The sequence below is a fragment of the Carassius auratus genome, chromosome 7, assembly GCF_003368295.1.
Source record: "Carassius auratus strain Wakin chromosome 7, ASM336829v1, whole genome shotgun sequence".
In the NCBI taxonomy this organism is placed as follows: domain Eukaryota; kingdom Metazoa; phylum Chordata; class Actinopteri; order Cypriniformes; family Cyprinidae; genus Carassius; species Carassius auratus.
The window spans coordinates 10526510-10547295 of record NC_039249.1 but is presented as its reverse complement, the minus strand read 5'-3'; the positions used below and the strand labels follow the sequence as shown (position 1 = coordinate 10547295).

The window sequence follows — 20786 nt, the reverse complement described above, 5'->3', positions numbered from 1 at the left end:
TTTGGCTGACCTGGCATAAAAGCCCCTTTCACACTGCATGTTGGTCCCGGAAAACTGCCGGATTGCCTTCTGTGGGATGATTGATTCCCGGGATTGATTACAGGTTGGAGACCTAGTTACATTGCATTGCAATACTTAATAGTTACAAAGAGTTGTTAAACAAAAGACAAAGAGCAAGTAATTAAAACTGTATGTGATGGTTTGCAAATTGTTTAAACAATTGGTTTGACATTGTGTGTGCATGCATGTAATTTATATTCTATATGTCTGTATAAGTGTGTGGTGTATTCTTCAGTAAATCCATCTGTTAACACTAAAATTCACCTTCACAAAACGGCTTAAACTCACATATGATCCACATGTGTCTGAACCACCACAAGACCACACACACACACACAAACACACTTAATATAGCAAAATAATAGAAATTTGCATTCATATAAACACTGGGTTTAACAGCAGATGCTCAGTCAAAACACACTGTCATTAAAACTAAAGTATGCAGAAAATGTAAGGCACGATGAGTATGTGATAATGTCTGCAAAAGAGGAAGAGAAAGCCCAAAGCAGATTGAGAAAAAGACAGAGAGCAGGAGAAATTCAGTGAAATGTGGGTCTGTTTAGGGGGATTCTGGGAGTTTTGTTCTGATTCGTTTGAACTGGAAAATGAAGAAACCATGTTCTATATGATGTGAGACCAACACAAACTACATCATAGCATCAGTTGACAATCCTCACAGCAGAACATCAATCTGTGATCATGGGTTTTCTAGCCTTTTCCTCTATAATGAGTTCTCTATATAGCATTAAACACTGCACAGTAAACTCTCTGGAGCAAAAAAAACATGTTCTAGTGTTCCCCTCTTTTTTTTGCAAAGGATGAAGTGTTGTTTTATTTTAGTTAAACATGATCAAATCAAAGTAAACTTTGCCAGTCCCAGCTACAGTCTTGTTTCTGTGGAAATCATTCTAATTCTATGGCAATAAACAATTTACATGAATATCTATAAATATAACCACAGCAGCTGACCTTTCTACATAAACACAAAATGAATAGAGATTTGCATACTAGTGGTGTTACATTCCTGAATGAATAAGTGTTTTGAACAAATCATTCGAGTGAACAATTCAATGATTCCCTCATTATAAGAGAGTGGCTGAATTCAAGATATATGTATATTAGGCTTCTTCTATCTCTGCCATTACTTTCCGAGATAGAGTGCATGATAGTAAGTGTGTTTGTATATGTGTACATTAATAGGTTTGCATGCTTTGTGTTGAGTTGGTGTGTGATGCTGTATGTGTGTTAGTGAGCATGCAGGTGTGTTCATGCGTGTGTGCGTTGAGGCAGAACTCAATCTGTTCCACACCTGCCCGTCTCTCCCTGGGGGAGGAGCCTGAGGCCGAACAAACACACATGCAAACACACATTAACATACAAAAGCCTTTTGTGCTCACTCGCTCTTGCATACCACACATGCACACGTATATATGTGCTGAATGTGTGCACATGTGTGTGATCAGGGCTGATGACAACGCCACACAGAAAAAGCCAACTAAATGTATTTTACGAATGCAGATGCTGTAATATCAAAGAAGTGTGTGTATATAAACAGTAAGTGCAAGGAGAGATGATGAGGTATAGAGAGCGGGCAAGAGAAAAAGCGAGCATTTAGTGTGAAGGAGGGGGATGTGGGTTACTCTGGGACGGCAGAACCCTGTGACATGACACAGATGCACTGATGCTGAAGAGAGAGAGAGAGAGAGAGAGAGAGAGAGATGGGGGAAGGGGATGGTAGGAGAGGAGGAGGGGTGTGAAATCACACTGCTGTTCTATTTATTCTCAACCAGAGCACACGAATGCTCACACACACACACACACAGCAGGGGACGCCACTATAGCTGCGAGCAAATGGCTCCACATAAACATTCAATGAGAGCAACGTACACAGTTGCCTTTGATACTGCTGCTAAAACCAAATGGGATCAGCTTTACACACTCCTCGTATCTCGCACCTGCCGCACTGAAGGTGGTAACATGTCCACGCCAGCTTGCTCACACGCACACCGAATGATTCAGACAGTATTCAGCATCTAAACCTCAAAAGCCACCTCTCTTACTCCATCTCTTATTCATGATGCCATCTCACAGATAAGACTGTCTCTATGAACAGACCGGTATTATTATGATCTTAGAACAAAGAATCACATTACAACACAACATTTTAAGACATTTAACAGAGCCTTGTTTCCAAATTATGGATATATACATATTCAGGCCCTTACCAGGGCTCATCAGTAAAGATGGACTGAAGGTGCTGCATTACTTGCCAATAACTATTATTATTTGTTATTATTTTAAATAAATAGTAAATAGTCTTGGAATAGGTTTAAAGTTTGCATCCTATAAAAAATTCATCCTACTTTGTGAATGCATGTTATCGAGCTTATAAAAATGTCATAACGTCATGTGAAAGCGAGACTCTAGTGATCTATGTCGGGCTTCTCCAATCATTTAGTTTGCTTAAACTCCGCCCCTTGCTTGAAAATGACTGCAAGCTCGCATCTAAAATCTGAACTCATGAAAGTATCTAACAATACAATCTGCAAAACGAAAACATTCCTGTCCTACTTTTTTTGGATGTGTCACAATGTAAGAAAACATACATTATTTGCTCTTTTTTTTTTCCACAAAAAAAATTAAATAAATAAAAATAAATAAATAAAATCATTAAGTACAATAAAGATTATTAAATATAAATAATCATTAAATATAAAAAAAGTTTTTTTAACTATATAAATAAAATAAACATTTGGAGCAGAGGTTTGTTAATATACATTTGACTTAAATTTTAAATTACAACTATGTACAGCTTATTTCTGAAACATGTTGGACAAGTATCTTCAATCGTGCCACATGCGTTCATGCATAAAGTTTCTGTCCTAACACTCTTCATGCAGGTGAACTGTAAACTAAGGGGAAGAAATGGAGACCAACTTCCTATTTATTATAAAGAGAAATTCAACTTCATCTACAAAACCAATAGTCATTCAGAAAACACATTCATAAACACACACACACACACACACACACACACACACACACACACTCGCATTAAGGCAGCTGAATTAACACTCTAGACGTCTCACACTACAGAAACAAGTGCAGTGAGAAATCAATTACAACATCAACAATGACTTTGACTGCAACAAGACACACATACATACACAGACACACGGGGGTCGTCTATACAGGCTCCCACATCTACAGGAAATGGATCAGGTTACTGGAGTGTGAGACACACACACACACACACGTATCTCAGTCCAGAGAAAGGCACTAAATCTCGTACAGACCTGCAAAGAATCTCACCGTTGTGCAGCCTGAGCGGCTCCAGTTCTTATCGCACACCTCACACACACACACACACACACACTAATGTGGAGTCTTACACAACACAAACACACACACCTTACACAACAGGTCAGAGTACTGCTATAATCAGACATACTGTACACACACCTTACTCATGAGGTCAAAGCTCACTGGAAAACTGGGTTAGAAAGGTGGCTCGCCCGTAATGGTATTACAGAGGAGAGAAAGAGAGAGAGAGAAGAGGGAGGAAAAAGGGTGATGACACAATCATGAAGAAATGGGGCTCTAACACACACACTTTTGACCCTGATGTGACCTTTCTCTCTCTCCATATCACTATGATCTTGCCATCGATTGGCCGGGTGCCATTTCATCCACTGATGGCGTAACTCTATCGTTCAGTCACATGACTCCATTTAAGTAATGCGAAACGGCCATCGATCACGCCCAGGGGTCACAGAGGGGTCACGCCCCATAATACACATTTCCTCTGAAGCAGGTGTGCGATGTTCCAGAAACATTTACAATAGCTCACTGACGGGATGTGTGTATACTGTACAGAGCACGACTCAATTCAAGATTAACAAGAAAGTGTTTTGGGCTGTCAGCAGACAAACATAGAGAGATGGTGGAGAAAGGACGAAAAGAACAGAGGCAGATCAAAGGCATACAAACAGAGAATTAAAGATGACAGAAACACACACACACACACACACACACACATACTCAAACCACAGTCTGTGTTTGTGTTTATGAGTGTTTATAAAGCTGATTTCGTGTTAAGTCCCTGCTCTATTGTCAGCATTACTTTCTAACAAAGGAATATTTTTCACATTTAATGTTTTGATGGAATTTAGAACGTCATGAAAATAAATTAAATCGTTTACTTCCAGGTAGTCCCGCCCACACTAAAAAACGAATGCATACTAAACGGATTTATAAATGGATTTCATGCATACCAAACATGAAAGAGATGGGATAAAGACTGTGGAAATGTATAAATATTGGCAAAGTTCTGCAAGAAAAACCATAAAGAAGCATACTGTTTATGCCAATATGGCCGCTCAATCGCAAGAAGCCCCGCCTTCTGAATGAACCAGCCAATTGCTAATCTGCACTCGCATCTCCTATCACTTTAAATGGGGAAACATCAAATTCTGCAAAACTGTACGATTAAATGTGGCTGTTTTCTTATAAACCCTCCATAAACCCAAAATGATATTATAGAATAACTCTGTCAGAATCTCTACAGCTTAATTTTTTAACAAAAGCACTGTGCCTTCCATGCTAGAGAACAAAGACGCTGCTAAATATGAATAAACTTGATATTCTGAGGCAAGACAGCTTCTGTTGTCTACTCAAGAGAATGTGTGCATGTGTGTGTCAGTCCCACCTCATTCCCAGGAGACTCAAGCGAGACAAAGGAGGCGCAGGAAACACAGGTGTGTATTTGGACTGATCGAGTTGCACGCTAACGATAATAAGGAATTTATGAGAGTGTGTGTGAGATAGAAAGTGCATGACTCTGAGAGAGACAGAGGGGAGACGGAACAAACTTTACAAAACAAATCACATCAAACGTGATCTCACCAAGAAACCACGCGCACTGTCAGCACTAACTGCCATGATAAAAAGAGTTGAAAACACACATACATGACTGTAGTGTCAATTTATTGTCAGTGTTTATAAGCATTTTTTCTGTGCAAATTGTTCCTGTCACGTGATATTTGTGTTTTCACTCTCGTTTAAGCACATAAGACCCTGTTCCTCAGCAATCCGTGCATTCTCTCGTCCTATGATGTTTGCACATCTTTCCTTTTCAAACTAACCAGCTGGGTGTCACTACCTCCCCACCTCCCCCTCTCCTCCTTCAACCAAAGAGCATAACACCAGCCAAACAACATTTTCCCTCCCCCATCCCTCTCTCTATCTCTCGTCTCCTTTTCTTCTCCAGGCAGCCCACTCAATCATTCCTGCCTGCCTCCCTCCCTTCTCTCTCCATTCCAATGAATGCACAATCCCCGGTTCGGCCAGGCCTGTCCTGGGGGTGGGGTTCAGGACACACACACACACACCCACACCACATCTGCAGAAGAACAAACACCCATCACAGGGAGTGATAAAGACAGAGTTTACAATGGAGACTGAGGCAAATCCAACATGACTCGAGCCACCTTTCATACTGCGATTCTGGAAAATACACGGGTAATGTGTCCCGGGAATTGTACCCGGGTCGCTAGATTTTGTCCCTTTCACCCTGCAAGTGTTTACCCGGAATATGTGCGTGCGTGCTTTCACACACAACCCATAAAGACACATGACATATGGATGTGACGTGTAATGTACGCGTCGAAAACGATAGGTACGTTAAGTTTCACTGAAGCTGGCGAACGATCTCAGCTTCAGCGCGGAAAGTGATAAACCAACTGATCTTTGCCTCATTATAGTTTACACATATTTTTTTCGCCCCAAATGTTGATTAAAAGTCACGCAATAAGTCATCACTACGACACACCCTTTACGGCATTAGCTGGATTTTGTTCACACAGCGCTCGTTCCGGGACTGAACCCGGCAATGTTACTAAGTACGCGACCCGGGATAAATCGCGGAATCAATCCCGGGACATGTTTGCATTCACACAGAAGGCGACCCGGCAATGTTCCGACAATTTTCCGGGGTCCAACGTGCAGTGTGAAAGGGACATTGGATGGAAAGCTAAAACACACAAAACCAGCCTTCACTGATTTGATGGTCTGAGATGGTTTTAGAGACGCTTTGGACACTTCAGCTGTTCAGGCGATAAAGTCTCAGCTCAATTAGTTAAACTTCAGCTGGGACAGCCTAGGAAACCAGCTTAAACCATATAAGACCGGCAAATCACCTTAGGCTGGTTTTTCGGCAAAGTAATACAAGAGCATGGTTTACGCCAAAAATACCTTAGCAATTACTTATCGTCAATATTGTAAACATCAAAATGAAATTAGAAATCACATAAGAACAGTCAGGAAAAAAACTTGTTATTATTATAATTTAATTTCTTTAGTTTTTTTGATGACATCATGTTAGCTCACTGGTATTTTGACAACTATACAAAACTACTTCAGGAACACACAAACAGCCCAGTCATTACCACTGCTGACAATTATCTGATTAGCAGCTAATGAATAGATTAGCACACTGCTAATCACCATGGCATTATGGGTAATAATAGTCTTCATGCTGCTAATGTTAACAGAGTTGGATTGTGCTCAGCGTAAACAGCAGCTAGTGGAGCTCAAACAGGAATGTAGGCTAAAAGCAAAAGCGGCCTGAGGGCGACACGCAGACACTCTGATGAAAACAAGCACTGGCAACACTACGTCAAATTCGTTTCAGGGCAGACAGTCGAAATTCGCTCTTGTGCCGATAGATGGGGCGAGGAAGAAGATCGAGAGATGTGGAGAACTAGGAATGGAGAAACCGAATACTGACAGATAAGGCCGTGCGATTGTTTTACACAATCTCCTGATGACAATGATGAAGTGTGCTCTTCCGGCAATGTTTTGTGTTTCTTTATCTTAGTGGAGAGCTTTAATGAGGGGCGGAGCCAACTGATACACGCCCAGCAATGCACGCACACACACACACACACACACAAACACACATCCGCACAATGACTCTTGATTGATCGAAACACTCCAGGATGCCGGTAATGGATGTGGGTTGTGTGAGATGGACACACGGCCAGGAGGAAGTGGAGGTTCACACACTCACGCCGCCGGGGTTTTACTCTAGTTCTCAACTAACACAATCCATAACCACCACTTCCTAAGACCACAACGGACAGCACACACACACACACACACACACCTGCAAAACAATTACACAAATTCACCCCACTTAACAAAGAGTCGCTAACGGAACTGGAATCTTGTCAGGATGTATACATCCTGCTTTTCCATATGGATGTGTGGGAAGCAGACACCGGAAAACTGAGGAGCATTTCTGTTTTATCTTTTCTTTTTTGCAGTAGAGTGAATTTGTGTGACAGTCAGATTATAAACAGAGCCAGCCGGAGTGAATGCATACATAAAGCTTTCTTTGTGCGGCATTCCGATTGGGAAAAGCAGTGCAACTTTCTTTTGCTCTCCACCTAGTGTGTGTTTTTATTCTGCTGAGCTGTGCAAACGCAGCCCGGATACTTTCACGAGTTCAGTTTAAATGCCCTGCTGGAAGCACAAAGAAACAGAGCAGCAGCAGTGGATAGAGGGAGCGTGTGTGTCTTACCGTGTTTCCCAGTGTTATTCCCTGTGTTTCTGAGGTAATTCCACACTGAGAGCTGCTCGTTCAGCCAGTTCGGTAAAATCTCGGCTCTTATTTTCCCTTTAACCAGCTGCAGGCTTGACTACCTGCCCACCCCCACACACACAAACACACGCATACGCATGCACACACACACACACACACACACACCGGCAGCAGGGCTTGCAAACAATAATCACACCATGCAGAAGCAGACAGTCAAGAGGATGCAGGTTTCCAGCTCCAAACAAAACAGAATTCCTTCTATTTCAGCCAAAGAAAAAAAAAAAGAGTGTGTCTCCCTCGTTCTCCTTCTCTCACTGCTTTCCTCCCTCAATCCTTCAATCCTTCTCCCCTCTCTCACTCCCTCCCTCTCTCTCTCTCTCTCTCACTCACTCACTCACACACACACACTCTTTCTCTGCTTTTTTCCACTCAGTAGTCAAACAAAGAGAGGAAAGGAGCTGATCTCACACACACACACACAGACAGCGCTTAAGCCCAACCCCTGCTATAGGCCAGCCTGCCTCTCTTCATTTTTTTCACATCTCTCGCTCTAAACAGCCCCTCCCCCCTGTCCCCTGTCACCTCTCTCTCTCTTTAGCCTCATTCTCACCCTCCCTCCCTCCCCCCCTCCCAGTGTGTGTCAGATATAAGGGATCAGAAAGTGGAAGGGATCCTTTTACTATAGTTCATTCTCTCGTTCCCTTCCAGTATTTCTGTGTGATCTCAGAGAGCATCATGCCGGTACACCTGCAGAGATCCATAAAATGCATCACAGATTTCTGCAGATGCCCCTCATTCACAAACTTACACACTTTCCTCGAATGCTTGTTTATTCAATATTTTAAGTGTGCAACGTGTTCAATGCTTTCACTAAGAATCCGAGTGAAAAAGTCTTAGTGAACTACACGTCAAGGAGGTCAGTAGGTCAATCAGTATTATATTATATTAGTAATTCTTGAAATGATCTGCTGTTACTTCTCTTATTTGGCCGATTAGTGCTGCAACTTTAGATACCTATATTCTGGTTCATACAGATTAGATTATTCTTCCTTTTTTATTATTATGTTTTCACTATATATTTACCTTTTTTTATTAATTATTTTAAGAATGATCAAACATATACTACAGTTTTGGGGACAGTAAGCCTTCATGGTTTTATAGGGGTCATATGATGTGATTTACATTTTTCTTTCTCTTTGGAGTGATAAGCAAAGACTAAAGTCTCAAATCCAAAGAGATATTTTTTTTAAGTTAATCAGTCATGCCCTCCTAAGACACACCCCCACATGTCTCTGTCACAATGTGGGAAGATTTGCATAACGCCACCCAAATGTTCACGCAAAGAAATGTGAACCATGTTGTGGAGATGCTGTGTTTGGTTGTGAAAGCGAAACTACTTTGTTTGTAGTATATTCGGTTGTAGTAATATTCAGATGTGTGCAGTGCATTTTACGAAGGACAAGGACTGTTTCCTGGGAGAGTATCCCTCAACACCGGTGTCTGTTACTATAAAGTGGGGCACTTCTAACTCACAGTCTGTAAGTACATTCACATATGTAAAGGATTTCCACTGATGAGCTGTAGAGCAGCGCTTGTTGTTTGTCGTTTCTCCAATCACAAATGCAGACATGGTTTGATATTTACACAGCGCGATACACAATGCAACGCATAAAAAGACAGTATAAGTCATTATAATCAGTAACTATTGGATTATTGTTGGCCCACTGGATGCAACAAATGCCTCATTTGTAATGGATTTCAATGTTTTTGTCTTGTCATGCTAGGACACACAACTAAACAGTATAGTGAGGGGCGTAACATTTCAGCCAATCACAACGCACTGGATAGCTGACCAATCACAGCACACCTCGCTTTCAGAACGATGAGCTTTGTAAAAATCGATGCGTTTCAGAAAGGCGGGGCATAGAGGAGAAAGAGTAATATACATTATGTGGAAAATAATGTGTTTTTTAAACCTTAAACGGCATAAACACATTGCATTACACCAAATACACACAAAAAAGTTATTTTTAGCAACATCATATGACCCCTTTAAACCAGCACTTGTTTGATATTAAAATAAATATTGTGAAATATTGCAATTTAAAATGACTGTTTTCTAACTGAAGTTACTTTCAAATGTAATTTATTTCTGTTATGGCAAAGCTGAATTTTCAGCAGCCATTACTTCTGTCTTTAGTGTCACAGTGTAAGAAATCAATCTAATATGAAGATTTGGTGCGCCAGAAAAACTTTTTATTGTATCAATGTTGAAAACAGTCATGTATGCATGTTTCTGCATGATTTTGTTTGGATACATCACTAGTGAAATTTATGTGCATGTGTGAGATACACATCTGTATGTGTGTTGAAGGCGTGGGACAGAGAATAAAGAAACAGCTGTTTTGTGCTGTAACTTTATTCCTACGGTGTCGACTCAAATCAGCCTCAAGCACACACACAACAGATGACGATATCCACGTGCAGCAGAAAACGTTCCACTGCGAGACCCGAAAAAGGAGGCTGGATGGAAAACCTGCTGACTTGGTGCAAAAAAGTCATGCTTACATTGTTCAGTAATAAAGTAAGAAAACACACACACATAAAAAAGTCGTCCCAAGATAAAATGCCAGCTATTTTTAGCTTTCTTTCATGAATTCCATTCCCATGATACAACAAAGACGAAAGTTATTTTAAAAATCTCTCTGAGAAAGGAAGGAAGGGAGAGAGCAAGAGAATTCAGAAGCCAAATAAAGCCACATTCACTATCGTCCACAGTGCCTTTGGCCCAAGCGTTACATAATTTCCATTGTATTGATTTATTACCGCAGAGATGTGGCCGTGTGCCAAGGAGAAGTGAAATATTTGACTCTTGGCCAACAGACAAAAGAAAAGAGATTGTGAGTAAATGTGTGTCAGGGAATGCTCCTGGTATCAAAGTCCTTTGTGGAGTTATGTAACCAAACGTATAAAAGATGACTGAATGACACACATGACAAATAACCATGTGTCAGCAAGTCAGATATGATGTAGTTTACACTACTCCGTCTTTAATTAACAACTTCTTTACAATGCCTGCATGATTTTATTTTTTCATTCACTGTAAAAGTTTAATTTCTGATGACTATGGCTTTGTCCATCATATACAGTATACAAGCAATATATGCAAAAGATAAAACACACATAAAAACATGTCTCTTCTGTCTACTGTTCTTCCTGTTAACATACTGTGGAGATGTTAGAGAGAGAGAGCAAGTGTTGTCATTAAGAAAAGAAACTGTGATAGGAGGAAAGGAAAGTAAGAATCATGTTCTTCTGCCCATGCCACCAATCGATTCCTCTTTTCAACATTTCCAACTTCTCGTTTCCCTTCTTTATTTCCCTTTAAAATACACAATGAGGAGCTGCTGATTAATTGGCAATTAATGACTAATGAGCTGCAGCTGTGTGCTATTACCAATCAGCACATTCCTAACAATGCATCCCACAATGCACTGCTTCCGACTTCTGACCTAGATTTAGATTAAGTTCTCTTTTGTCAAGGAAACTGTCAATCAATTCATATAAACACTGTTAACCCATTAGGAATCATTATGAGCTGATTAGTAACAACAGCATGGCCATGAATGCACAGCAACATTTTTGAAGTAACAACTACATTTAAGTCATTTACTTTAATTAATGCACATTAAACTGAGCAAAATATGACTTGTAAATTATTTTAAAAATCTAATTGAAGTAAATACTGTTCTTTTGAAATATCTATTCATCAATGGTACCTGATAAAACAATAAATTAATCATGTTTTACAGAAATTTGTAAAAGTTTTCAACACTGATAATAATAAGAAATGTTTCTTGAGCAACAACATATTATAATGATTGAACAGAGTAATAGCTGCTGAAAATTCAGCTTTGCAACCACAGGAAGAAATGGAATTTTAATATTTTAATTTAATTTGTTTTAATATTTTTTATTAAAATTTAAATAATAACTTTTGATCAAATAAATGCACCTTCGGTGAGCGTAAAATATTTTTCAAAAAGATAAAATCATGTAAACACTTTTGTCTGATTGATCATACCAGTCAAATTTGCCCAGAATGTATTCAGGTCACTGAATGTAACGACTATAATCTAGGTGTTTTTATTCTTTCTTTGAACCACAAAAAGTAACATGCAATTATTCCATTATTCAATAACACAACACAAATTTGAACCATTCTGTTCTTATTCCAAACTAAGGGCCCTATCATACACCCGGCGCAATGCGATGCAAGGCTCAGAGGAAGTGTGTTTGCTAGTTTCAGTCCCGCGCAGTTCGCATTTTCCCATCCAGCACCATGTGTTTAATTAGCAAATGCATTTGCACCATATGTGCGCCCATGGGCGTGCTGGTCTAAAAAAGAGGTGTGTTCAGGTGCATTGCTATTTTAAGGAGCTGAAAATTGACTGTGCCATAGACCAACTCAAACCTGGTCTAAAGTTTAAAGTAAATGGCGCAATTTTTTTTTGTTATTTAAAGAGAGAGTTGGTAGAAAATGCGCCTCTGGGCGGGTCCACGGTGCGCGTTGGCTTTGCTTATTACACACAGGGATGCGCATCATACAAACATGCCAAATATTAAAAACAAAAGGATTACAGTGTAAAAGAATATTATTGTGTAGGCTACATAAATATAAAAATGTATCCTAGTGATGGATAGTCATTGTGGGTATTAGAATTAGGCTACCTATTTGCAATTCAGCCTATTACTACTTATGATGAATGAAATTCTTCTTCATCCCATCCCACCTCGGGAAGCTTTAGTGGATTCCTGCTTGTCCTGTAGATGATATGCTCACATGCTTTTACTTCACGCACGAGCAGATTGGTTTCTTTGCTTGAGAAGCGTTCAGCTTTTCCACCAACAAATTCCGCCATGTAAATAGCGATCCGCCATGACGCGAGCGCATCACGCTCTTAAAGGGAATGGGAGATGACACTCTGATTAGTTTATTGAACGTTACGCCCATTACTTATTAAAAGAATAGGCACAACCCATTCCAAAAATGTGCGCTTCACACACTTTGCGTTTAGATCGTTAAAATAGGACCCTAAGTGTCTATATGTGAGCTCCACAATGATTTGAATTGTCTGTTTGTGTGTGAGAGACGGTCATGTGACTCTTACACTGCGCTTTTCATTAAAAACTGATACCTCAACCCATCTGTCCAAAACGCAGACCAGGGAGAGACAGATAGAGAGAGAAAAGGGTGTTATAGAGAAAACTCTATTAATCTCTTTCGCTCACCCATTCTTGCTTCTCTCTTCTCCATGAGAAATCATTTCCTGTGAGGATGTAAATTAGTATTTGTGTTGTCTGTCTGACATCGGCATGAAATTATAGGTCCATTTCCACCTCCATCTGACTGTCAACCATCACATCAATAATCTATTAATGCGTGCCAGCAAAATGCACATTCCCGCTGTGAATGTGAGGTGAAGGTTAAGTGCTATTCAGTGTGCTAGTCTGCCACTGTCAGCCGGTCCTGATGAACACACACACACACACACACCTTCAGCACTGATGGCATGAGTGTGTCAGTGCACCCTTTACTCATACACATGACTACAAGAACAGTCATTTCTCACTGCACTCTGCACCTGTTTACATCTGACATTAACTTCCATGTCCAATCACAAGTGGTCAATTGAGACAGAACGCTATCAACATGCACAGTTAGTTTGTCACTTGTTCTTTTGAATGAATTGAATCAAATTGTTGTTATAAATCTATCACTCAGTAAGAAATGAATACCCTTATTCACCAAGGATGCATTAAAATGATCAAAAGTAACAGTAAAGTCATTTATATTGTTACAAAAATAATTAGAAGCAAATGGGTTTACTTTTTTCAAAGTTAGACTCATAACTAAACACGTTATCTTCTACACAAAAGCACTAACACCTACAGGAGCAACTATGATCATGCAGTAAAACTAAACTTTTCCGTTCTCTTCTGACTGAACTTGTTACTTTTTTCCCCAATCTGTAACAGAGAATGAATAAGAGTTGTAAAGAAAGAGAACAAGAAACATACGGTTTATTTGCAACCCTGAAAAAGCAGGATCCAAAGTGCTTCCTGTTTAGACTAGTGGGAGTAAAAATGGGGCGGGGCTGGCATTATTATATTTTAATATGTTATATTATTTCCAAGATTACAGCATTAAAACAATTCAAAGCAACAAACTGCAGAATAACCAAAACTGACATTTCTCAATTCAAACTAACTTCTGTTTATACAAGAAAGAAAGAGACAAACAGAAAGCCACGTGAGTTTTGTTGGGTTTGCAGTTTAGTCCTGGACATGCTCAGAGGGAATTCGCCTGCTCTGTTTTCCAACCCCCCCTCCGCCTGGAGCTTAAAGAATGTACCTCTACACAGCTGGCCAAACACACGCTCTCATATGGGAATAAAAACACATGCATGGAAACACACCTTATCCATACATAAGAATCAAACACATACTGGGAGATGACTTGCATGCACACTTCAGTACGCACTACGGTTGCACACAAAGACACTTGCATGCATGGTAGCAAGTGTGTTGCAAAGTAAAACTTCTGCTAAAGTGTGTGCATGTGAGAAAACATGAAAAAACACAAATTTTCATATCATTTGCATGCTGTAGAGCAAGAAAGGCTTCCTTGGGAATTCTCCCCCTTTGGCTCTGCAGGCAGATGGTTTGCTCTTCCATGTGGAATGTGCAGCAGGAGCAGCCTGCATTTCATGACAGGGTGGAGCGATCCACAGCGGGGGGAGGTTATCCAGCAGGGGATGCAGGAGGAGGTGAGTGGGTTTATGGGATATTTTTAGAAATACCACTTCTGCTGGCAACACAGGCAATGCAAAGCTATAAGCAGCGGTAGGAATCATATACACGCTCACACACAATCATGTCTACTGTCTAGTTCACGTGGACCATGAGATAAACAGGCTCAGGAATAAACATTAGCAGGAACTTCAGCAGACCAGCAGAAACCAAGACGACAACAACTCACAAATCCACACACATACAGCTGTATTGCACAAGACTGGCCTGCAGAAACACAGACACATCTTTTGCACAAGGCATTTACACACCTACTTAACCAGATGTGCAAACACAAATGCATGCATGCTGCACCATAGTGAAACTTCAAGCAAGACTTTAAGACTTTGTCTCTGAGGACATGTTTCTCTCACAAAGGTTAACCCAAGGGTCTCAGACTCAAGTTAGCTGGGGGCAACCAGGGACAGCAAATGCTACTTTGAATTTTAAGTTATTTAAATGTTAAGTCTGGGGTTGATGAGATTTTGTAATGCTTTTCAAACAAATATCTTATGCCCACTTAGGCTGCAGTAAACAGTAATGTTGTGAAATATTATTTAGTGCTGGGCAACAATTAATTCCATCTAAAATAAAAAGTACATGTATATAATATATGTGTGTCTACTGTTAATTATTATGAATATATATAAATACACACACATATGCATGTATTTATTTAAAAAAATATGTTTATATCTATAAACTATAATATATCTATACACACACACACACACACACATACAAATGCATGTAAATATTTTCTAAATATATACTGTATGTATGTGTCTTTATATATACATAATAAATATACACAGTACACACTCATATATTATATAAATACAAACTTTTATTTTTATTTTGGATGAGATTAATCATTGCCAAAAACTAATATTATATTTTATAATATATGTTTATAATATGTTTTCTATTGTAATTATCGTTGTCGAGGTTTAAAACAGTTGTGCTGCTTACTATTTTTGTGGAAGCTGTCACAAAGAAAAACATTTATTTGAAATAAGCCTTTTGTAACATTTTTACTGTCACTTTTGATCAATTATGCATCCTTGTGGAATGAAAGTATTAATTCCATTTAAAAAAAATTATTCTTACCCTGAAACCCAAAAAGTAAAATTCTCTCTTGTATCAACAAGATACGCTGTTTAATGATCCTGGGAACCTCAGGTTAACATCTTAGACTTAGAATAAGTTTATTTGTGTTTGAAATGAGGCATTAAGATCAATCTCGATCAATGTGAACACAAATACTGCTAGCTATGCAGGCTTGTCACATTAGCGAAAAGCTTTCAAGCATTCATGCTAGCTATCATCATGGTGGAAAAACAGTTTGAAGAAATGCTGTACGTTTATCTACATATGTGCCTCCTTCCCCACTGCTCCCTGTTTTACTGAGGCAAAGATCACACACAGATTTATTTTCATCTCACATGGACCGAAAAACAGGAAGAACAAATAAAAAGTCCCTGGAAAATCTGCTCCACATTTCATCTCAACCCACCGGGATCCTGAACATCAAAGTCTGTGTGTGCGGGCGAGCTCGGGCTCATGCACCCTGATGCATATTTACTCAGCAAACACTCCGGTTCGGTTGCTAGGACACTTGCTCAGGACACGTGCTGAAGCATGACAGGGCTGCATGAACTTTGACCTTTATAGAAGGTGATCTTTTTGACCCTGCAGTAGCATGGCTTTTCATGTGGCCTACTCTCCCATCTGATCTTTCATCTTTCCCCTCTGGCCCTGATCCACAGCTTGCAGAGATAGTTTAAAAGTGTGTGTGTAGGATGGAGCAAGTGTGTGTGAACGTGAAAGTTATTTGGAATGTAATGGCGAAAATACTTAATATTCACATATGAACGTGTGCATGTGGTTTTGAAACACACACACAAGTAAAAACACAAATAATGCAACAACAATTTCACATTAGATATGAATGCATCTGCCTTTTTTCTATGCATTGTGTATATGATGAATAATAGACTTCACACACACTTTTATTGCTTGTACAGTATGTGTGTGTGTGTGTGTGTGTGACCTTGGTCTGTTTACACCTGGCATTAACATCCGTCTCATGTGATCCGGTCACTAGTGGTAAACGGATACACACTGCTGTTTACACCTGGTAATAACATGCATCTGAAATGCATCTCCTGTGACCAAGAGGGTCTCTGATTTCATGATTGTATGCACAACTCACAATATCAGGTAATGTTAATGCAATGAGACACATTGTTTTTAACCCTGTTTACGCATGTGTTTAACACTGACCACATGTGACTGACTCGAAGCAGAATACTAGGTTTAAAGAGGATTGAAGCAGGATGATTAATAAATGCTGAGTGGTGGAAACAGGACGGTGCCATACATCTGTGTTTACACATATGTACACTACCCTACAAATGTTTGTTTGCAGTAAGATGTTTTTGAAACAACTCTCTTAAGCTCACCAAGGCTATATTATTTGATCAAAAATACAGTAATATATTGAAATATTATTACAATTTAAAATAACTGTTTTCTGTTTTAATATACTGATGTCAGAAATCCTTCTAATATGCTGATTTGGTGCTCAGGAAACATTTCTTATTATTACTGACACTGAAACTGTTGTGCTGCTCAATATTTATAGAAAAAAAGTGATGAAATAATTTCCTCAACACAAACTTAGTTTACACACTACTCTTGTTTTGTTCCATAACAGGTCCTTGACATAGCAACCATGCAAAATGTTCATCACACACATTTCAGTTTAAGAAGTCTTGCGTCTGAAAGCAGGGTCTGAATGTGTGCCCAGAAAGCCCACAGACCTAATAAACTACTGTCGGATCTGTCCAAAAAAGACCTTATTAAGTGTTCACTATCAGCTGAGTCAGCTACAGACAGCTCAGGCTTAGACAAAACACACACACACACACACACACACACACACACACAGGCACGTGCATCTGGATTCTCTTAGCTCACATACAAAGGAGTAAGTATGTGAACCGCTCTGAATGTGCTATTTGTGTGTGTGTTGGGATGTTCGGTCAGTGCTTTGATAGCTGCTGGATGTTGGAAAAGGAAAGGCAACAAGTCCAAAAAGAATGAGCGACAGGAAAAAAGAGAGAGGAAGGGAAAAAGGGTCAAACACACAAACACAAACCACATGCTGCTGGTTTGTACATGCCTCAGCACGTGAGTCTTACAGACTTTCCTCACGGGTTCAAGGAGTTTTTGTGTGCATGGATGCATATAGAAATATATATATATATAAGGCTGCTGTTTAAAAATGTTCATAAGGTTGTGTGTTCAACTGCTGTCTTCACTGCACACACACTGGTTTTGGCCCACAGAAAGACAGAAAGAGAGTGAGTCACCTTTTGGGTTAAAAAATATAAAAATAGAGTGGAAGAGAAACACACACACAAACACACTGACCAAAGACTGAGTCACTTTAGGCCACATCCATCAAACTACTGTGCTCTGTTTCTGTTGCAGACCACCTATTGGACAGAGACATGTGTGCCCCTCTCACTGTGGGCATATGGTTGAGGGGGCGTCGACCTGTCTGGTCCCCGCCCCCATCCCGCTCCTGTCTGACTCCAGGGAGAGAATGTGAGGGAGACAGACAGGCTCTGAAGTTTTGGAAGTTTCTCTTTCCTTGGCTTTTATCTTGGATTTCAACCCCCCTTTATGTTACTTCTGTCACTCACACACTCACTAAATGGTCACAGTGTACAAAACTCTACTAAAAGGGATAGTTCCAGTTCATCAACAAAAGAAAACGATCAATTTACTCACCCTCACGTCACTCCAAACCCGAATCAGTTTCTGTCTTCTGTGGAACACAAAAAGGGAAAACTTCATGAATATCCAGCAGGACGGATTCATTACCATGTAGTACTTCAAGACTCACTTTAACACATAAAAAAGCACCCAAAAGAGCCCATGCAGCATTTTCCAAACGCTCTGATCAGTGAAACTGTGCTAGCCGCTCTTCTGTGTATATTTGCAAGTTCACATATTTACAAGAATTTTACATTTCAGAAGTTCCACAATAGATCCAGAAGTGTAGCAGCATTCACAATAGTGAATCTGACAAATAAAGATTACTACATTTACATTTATACATATGCCAGATGCTTTATTGTTGCATTATGATTCTTACATTGCATTCAAGGTATAAGTCTTCATGCATTAGAACCCATAACCTTGGCGTTTTAAGCGCCTTGCTGTACTGTGTGAATGAAACAAAAGCAATGAAGTGTACATATACTTTTCTTCACTGCAGTGAATGGTGCAGGTGTGATTAGTCAAAAGAATAGTTAAAAACTCTTAATAGTTAATATAATAGACCTGACTTTATTGGGAATAAAAAAAAACATAAATATAAAGACATAGCCTATTCAATTGCCTTTTGATCCACTTTTGAATGGATGTCCTCACATTTGACTGTGAGGTGCCCAGGTCCTGTGACTACAAAACGAGCCCAAAATCAGCAGTCCTCCACCAGCATGTGTGTCTTTAGGTATGAGGTGTTTGTGCTGATATGCTTGTTAGGTTTTCACCAAACGTACTGCGGTGCATTATAGCCAAACATCTCCACTTTGGTCTCATCTGTTCAAAGGACATTCTTCTAAAACACTTTTAAAAGATAGATGCAAACTTGCAAACCTAAACCGTGCTGCCATGCTTTTTTAGATAGAACAACTGCTTCTCTAAGATCATTCTGATGTCTTACCTCCTTGGCACCGTGTTAACACACACCTGAAGCTTTTATAGAGGTGCTCACACTTGCTGATGATCAGTTAATCAAAGCAGTGCCTGACTGCTACTTACCCACTTAAATCTTATGTTAACAGCAGGGGTGTCCCTAATTATGTCACCCATGGCTTTTTCCATTTTGGCTTTATTTTGTTGAATATATGCAATATACCATGTGTTCATCTGAGGTTTTATTTTCCAAATTTTAAGAACTGGAAAGGTCCAGTTATTTTTTTTATTTATTATATCCTGATAGGAAAACTATGGAATTCAGTAGGGTGTCCTAACTTTTTCGCATGACCACATTATACATAAAAAATCCATCAAAGCAAGAATCATGTTTTTGCTAGTCTGTTTAGCCTGCATGTTTGTACTGGTCATATTGAGAACTGATTTCTAACTACTGAAATTTTGGTATTGTGACAACACTATCCCTTATTTGTGGAAAAGTACTGCGGTGCATGGCTCACTGTTTTATTTCAAAACACACACAGGACTGCAGATGCTGTGTAGTAAAAGTCATCATGTTACATGCAGATAAAGCATGAGTGTTTTCTTCATACGTGTTGAGTGAGAGAGGAGGGATGGTGACTGCTGGAAGCTGTGTGTAGGTTTGTGATGTTGTGTTGAATGCAGATGGGGTTTTCACTGGCATGGGGGAAGGGACAACGTCTGGGCGCAGAGGTCATGAGGGTTCAGGGTGTCTTAAAAGTTTTTGTACGCAGACTCACTCACAATTTTCACACTCACTCAGACGTGTAAGGTCAAGTTAGTGCTTCGATTTCGCTGTGCATATAAATGCCTTTACCACAGGTCTGCTGGCTTATCTAATGTGCAATATATCACATAAATGAGGGTTTCTTGCATTGTCAGGGTTTTACACTGAGCTGATTTTTTATCTGTTTTTTATATGAAAACAATATTCCCACAATGATTTTAAGATGGGATACTGATGACAGAATGAATCCCCTTACATACACTACTGTCGGTAAGACATTTTAATGGTTTTGAAAGAATTTGACCAAAACACAGTAAAAACTGTAATATTGTAAAACATTTGTACAATTTAAAATAACTGTTTTCTATTTAGATATACATTTTATAATGTAATTCATTCCTGATTTGGCAAAGCTAAATTTTTCAGAAGTCATTACTTGAATCTTAATTGTCACATGATCCTTCAAAAATGAAGTTGAATATGAATAGCTGAATATCTTTGCGATACATTTTTGGATGAATAGAAAAAAAACAAAAAACAACAACATTTAAACAAAACAATTTAAAAACAGAATCTTTCAAACATTATAAATGTCTTTACAGACACTTATGATAAATTTAATGCACCCATGATCAATAAAAGTATTACTTTGTTTCTTTAAAAAAAAAAAAACCAGGCCTACTTCCTCCAAACTTTTGAACAGTACTGCACATGATTACAAAGGGAACGTAAACTGTTGAAATGTTTCAAATAGTGCAGCACAGATATATATACACACATAAACACAGA

General features: G+C 39.3%; 1 protein-coding gene across 3 annotated transcripts in view; it reads right to left on the bottom strand.

Moving 5' to 3' along the window:
* The window catches only part of LOC113105851 (lysine-specific demethylase 6B-like), a 47051-nt gene extending 28713 nt beyond the window's left edge, over nucleotides 1-18338 (bottom strand). For 2 of the 3 annotated variants that reach the window (XM_026267199.1, XM_026267202.1), the window contains exon 1: nucleotides 7643-8008. The gene's annotated coding sequence lies outside the window, so the exon portion shown is untranslated. Of the gene's footprint in view, nucleotides 1-7642; nucleotides 8009-18316 lie in introns of those variants that run through there. The other variant, XM_026267200.1, reaches the window with a different exon arrangement.
* Between the last annotated feature and the right edge of the window lie 2448 nt (nucleotides 18339-20786).